This window comes from Martes martes (assembly GCF_963455335.1).
Source record: "Martes martes genome assembly, chromosome: 8".
Taxonomy (NCBI): Eukaryota; Metazoa; Chordata; class Mammalia; order Carnivora; family Mustelidae; genus Martes; species Martes martes.
This window is the reverse complement of record NC_137895.1, coordinates 54,310,818-54,316,688: the sequence shown is the minus strand read 5'-3', so window position 1 is coordinate 54,316,688 and position 5,871 is coordinate 54,310,818.

Sequence of the window (5,871 nt, the reverse complement as noted above, 5' to 3'; positions counted from 1 at the left end):
AGAAAGGAGCAAAGATTTTCAAGACTCTGCTAGAAAGATGACATAATGTAAGAAAACAAATTCCAAAGCCACACAACCTGGAAATTCCAAATCCCTGTTACTAGCTGTGTGATCTGGAGCAGGTTACTTAATCTTTCTGTGACCCAGTTCCTTCATCTATATGTAAAGTGCTTAGAACAGCACCTAACACATGGCGAGCACTATATGAACATTTGTCATTGTATCTACATGCCATCAAATGCACTAGGCTGGAGCGGGAAGCTGTGCTAACCCATAAATGACAGTTAAGGAGGGGCACAGCAGGGCAGAGTCCAAAGCAGATGGCTTCACTTGGTTTATTGTTTGAACGCTGCTCGGTGTTGACTCATAGAAAGAAACCAAGTTTAGTGGGAGAGGAGGGAGAGAGAGTATGGGTCCAGGATACAGTATCTATATTTAACTTTTCCTGGGTCCTGAAAAAGATCTAAAACTATGTTAGGAGAGACATTTAGAGGAGGAAACCCGAGCAAGGTATGGTGAAAAGTACTTTAAAAATTTTTGTTGTTCAATTTAGATAAATATTGGGCAAAAATTTTGAGGGTTTTCCTCTGGATTTAGATAATAAACTTAGGATCTTTGTTATTCCCTTCCTGTCTCTACTGGGATCTTGTTACCTCTTTCATTTCAAAATAAAATCAAACAGCTGTTTCAAGATTTTATTTATATATTTAGAATGTGGGGGGGAGGGGCAGAGAGAGAGAGAGAAGGAGAGAGAATCTCAAGCAGACTCTGTGCTGAGTGCAGAGCCTGTTGTGGGACTCGATTTCATAACCCTGAGATCACGAGCTGAGCTGAAATCATGAGTTGGATGCTCAGTGGACTGAGCCACCCAGGCACCCACCCCCAAGCAAATCTTTAAAGTTCATGCTACTGCCACATTTTTATTCCCAAGACAATCAAGAAGCCAGGGCTGTGTCAAGTATTTCTAACAATATTCATGTCCCTTTGTTTTAAACTGCTTTCTTCATCCTTGTGGGGTGTATTTACTCTTCCTAACTTTTCTGTAGATCTGATTCTTTCTGTCAACATGTAGCAAAGAAGGACTAGATTACACAGCCATTTTGAGGGGATGGTAGAAGGTGTTAGATTTCTTACTTAAAAGGATAGAGAAAAACTCATTTGTCCATCTTTCCTTTGGTTTTACACTTCTGAATTCTCTTTTATGTGAATATATGTTACATAGCTTCAGATCATAATTTTGATTTCTTGGATACTAAATAAATAATTCTAATGCCTTATATTTTTACTTTATAGGTTTCATGATGCTTTGTATACAAACCTCTGACAAAGAGATGTTAATTGGCTTACATAAGGTCACACACAAGATGGGGCTAACCCAGGGTGGTAACTGAGATCTCATATCCCCTTTGCCTGTATGAGCAGAGGATCCTTTTTTTTTTTTTAATATTTTATCCATTTATTTGAGAGGAAGAGAGCACTCGTACACAGAGGCAGAGGGAGAGGGAGAGAGAGAAGCAGAATCCCTGCTGAGCAGAAAGCCCTATGTGAGGCTCAATCCCAGGACTCTAGGATCATTACCTGTGCTGAAGGCAGATGCTTAACTGACTGAGCCACCCAGGTGCCCTGAGGATACTTTCTTTTCATTCTACATTTCTCCTAGAACTTTCTATTAAGAAATAATCTAGGTGAGAAAAATATGACCAGTTCTAGGGCAGAAGGCAGCTGAAGCCAAGGTGAAGATTAATGCCAGAGCCTCATTATACTTGCTAGTATATATCCATGCTAGTATAGAAATAGTATTATTTAATGTTCATATGATCCCAGGTTTTTCTCCAAAGGGCATCTCATATCTGCATTAATCTGTCTTCCTAAAAATTATTGGCATCAATATATGAGGGAAGAAAAAGTATGATCAACAAGTGATGGAGCAATGAGTAGAATTGGCCTGAAATCTCTGAAATACCAAAGACTTAACAGCAGCTTAACCCTATTTCTCAATCATTTACTATTGAAAAGTTCTAACTGTGGGCTGCAAGGATACTTCAGAAGAAGGGGCCTAGGCATGTGGGGGCAGGGGAAGGGGGAACACGATAATTCTACCTTAGACCTCTGAAATCCATTAACTTTCTTTTAGTCTAAAATTTTAAGTCCCGTTGTATGTTTTATCTTATTTGTCTTGCCAGAATGTCTCTGATTAGGCGGTTCAAGGATTATGATCCATTATTTTATGGATTAGAAGTTAAAACCCAGGGATGTAGTAAAACTTGCCCAAAATGACACAGTCAGAGAGAGACAGAGATAATGTTAAAACATGGCTGCCAATTTTGAACTTTATTAAACTAGGGCCTGATACATTTTAAATCTGACTACGTTACTTTACCTACTAACATAAAAAAGCCATTTATTAAAAACTTCAGCTGAATATAAAATTGAGCATAAAATTAATGAACTTGAACATAAAATTAATATATTTACAGTAGTCCATTGTACAGTTATATGAAAATTTGACATCCCTCTTTGTATTCATTAGGGTTTTCCAGAAAAAATAGAATGAACAGAACATTTGTGTGTCATCTATCTATGTATCTACCATCCATTGAGATTTATTTCAAAGACTTTGTGGATAGTTGGCAAGTCCAAAATCTTCAGGGTAGGTGAGCAGGCTAGAGACACAGTGAAGATATGCAGTTGAAGTGCAACATGCTGGCAGAATTTCCTCCTCTTTTGAGGAGGTCAAAGACCTTCAACTGATTGGGTGAGGCATACCCATATTATGGAGGGTAATCTCCTTTCTTCAAATTTCACTGACTTAAATGTTAATCTCATTTAAAAATTCCTTCACGGAAAGATCAATGTTTGATGAATTATCTTGGTACCATGGCCTAGCCAAGCTGACACATGAAATTAACCATCACACTCTTCTTGATGAAAATTTTATTTCTACTTTTAATTTTTTTATTGTAGAAAATTTCAAAATTTATACAAAAGCAAATAGGTAGGATGGTAGGATGACTACCTATGTATTAATAACCCAAATTTAACGATTTTCAACACCTGGCCAGTCATGTTTCATATTTATCTCCGCACACTTCCATTGCTTAAATCCTGGGATTATTTTGAAGCACATGCCTATTTCTGCTTTCGAAAGAAATAAATAACAGTACAATAATTTTTTTTGCACGTTCAGAAGCATCTTCCATTAAAAAAATCCTCTTAAGGGATACCTGGCTGGCTCAGTTGGTGGAGTGTGTGACTCTTGGTCTTAGGGTTGTGAGTTTGAGCCCCACGTTGTTATAGAGATTACTTAAAAATAAATCTTAAAAAAATCCTTTTATAATTGACTCCTGAGAAAGAAATTCCTGGGTCAAAATTATGAATGTCATTAAGGCTCTTTTCTTACACGTTGCCAAATTTGTTTCCATAAATGTAGAAATTTAGATTCCCTTTGGTTCTTCAGAGTATCAGAATTCTCTTTCATTTTTTTCTTCTTAAGTGGATAGGCAAAAATATTTGCATCTTGTTTTTACTTGAATGTGTATTATTTAATTACTAGTTAAGGTAAACATCTTTGATCTTATATTACCCTTCTTCTATATTTGTTAAATATTAACATTTTAGTTTGGTGTGTTGGTTTTATTTTGTTTTTCACTTTTCATGACCATTTATTTATTGTCATCTTAGTAATTTTCTTACTATAGTTACTAAGTTATATAGAATTTCCTTGTTTTTATTCATTGGTTGATCCTTTCTTTGTGAGTTTTTTTCCTATTAGAAGGCGTCTTCTCTCTCTCTCTCTCTTTAAAAGTATTCATTTATTTGAGAGTGAGCGAGCACACAAGCAGGGGAGGGGAGAGGGACAAGTGGACCCTGGGCTGAGCCTGGAGCCTAGTGGGGGCTCAATCCTATGGCGGGGGTCACGACTGGAGCTGAAATCCCAACTCGGGCACTCAGCCATCTGAGCCACTCAGGCGCCCCAGGAGTCTTCTCTTTTAGACTTATCAAGTCCTCACCAATCCAATGTAACTTACACTGTTATTTTTTGTTTCTTAAAACATATAATCATTTTTACAACTAAAATTTAATTTTGCATAGGAATGAAGTAAGGATGGAAATTATTATTGCCAAACGAGTAACCATAATATGCATATTATGCATAATGCACATAATGATAATCAATCTTAATAGTTCTCAGCCTAGCTGTAATTTAGTATCTCCTGGGAAACAGTCCCTTTTTTCAGTGGTGATAGAAATCATAATTATGGGATTCATAATCGTCACAATCTCTTCCAAGATCCACATATATAAATGTTTTAATAATAGGTGTTTTGTTTTCTTATTCAAAGTTATAGATGCTTACTGATTGATACAGCTATGTGACTACCTCCCAGCCTGGGAGATAGGTGAAGGAAGGAGGAAGGGTGGAGAGATTGTGACGTATTGCCTGTTTGTCATGGAGCTGGCACTATACTAGGTTTTCTACATAAAGTATCCTGTAGAGCTTTCAAATGCCTTGACAGATAGATATTATGGTCTCTGCTTTCAAGTGGAAAAACAGGCTCAGAAAGGTGAAAATGACTTATATGCAGTTATGATGAATGGTGGACCTGAGATTCAAATAGAAGTCTGATTCCAAATCTCCTTCTCTTACCACTATCCCATAGGGAATTATAGGCAGGGTAGGGATAGGAATGAAACTTGAGAGTTTCTGGGGCTTCTGTGATATGGGTCAGAAGATGCCGGTCTGAAGGAGTCTTCAGAATTTGAGAGGCAAGGCGGTAGAGCTGCTTGAGGGGACTTGATGGTTGCCCTGCCCCTTTACTGGTGGGATTCATTTCTCGCTGCTCTCCGTGGTTCTTCGCTGCCCGCAGGAGAGAAAGAGGCGTCCTGCTCCCTAAATGAGGAAGGGAAGGCATGGCAAGTTCTGGTGTTATGCCTCTGGATGCTTGATGAATAACCTATCAAGCCAGACTAGGACCTCAGACCTCCGACTCTGTTATCAGAGCACCAGCTCTTTGCTGATTCCACGTCTCATAATTTCCAGAATGCTCAGCTCTGCAGCATGCTGACCCACTCCTGAAGAGGGACTATGCTGTTTGCTCCTCAAGGTGCAGAATGACATTCCCAGAGGCATCTTTTTCATCTTGCCAAGACTTTGCTGTTGTTTACCTAGGATTACCTTCCATGTGTAGAATCTTTACAGGGACACACCCTGGATGACACGGCCTTGAGGTAAAGGGCAGTTGAGCTGATTTCCTGATTGTGAAATCCCCTGCCCATTTTCCTCTCTGCCTGCCTGGGTCTGGGACTCATTTATTAGACTCTGAGAAAGTGTGCGTGTGTGCGCGTGCACACGTGTTCCTTCAGTCTTTTACAAAATGTCTTCCTTTTGTCCTGTTCAGTGTGGCTCTCCTCTCTGCCAGAGGGCAATGTGCTAGGATAGGCTGGGGAAGTGGCAGAGCAACAAAGGGCTTCTCATTTATGGGGGAAACTGCCAAGATTTTTAAAGTATCAGAAGTCTCCCCACCACCCCGAAAGAAAAGTCAAGCAGAGTGAGGGGGACTGATGCTTGGAAACACACTGTGACTGACAACAGTGGCAGAGAGGTGTCTGAGAGAAGCCCCCAGCAGGCGTCTTCTGGTGTGTCCATCAGGTAGGAGAAAGGGGACGCAGATGGAACAGAAGCGATTCTGTGTTTAGAGGTGGGCGGTAGTTGTGTGTCCTTGGCTTTTCCCTGATTGAGAAGCCTTATCCTGGACTGGGGAAATGGTTGTTCATTAGTGATCTCGGGAACAGAAAACAGTCAGTGGGAGAATATCTAATTTGAAATATATATGTTATTTCTGGGCTTTTGAAGTTCAGACGTGGTAGATG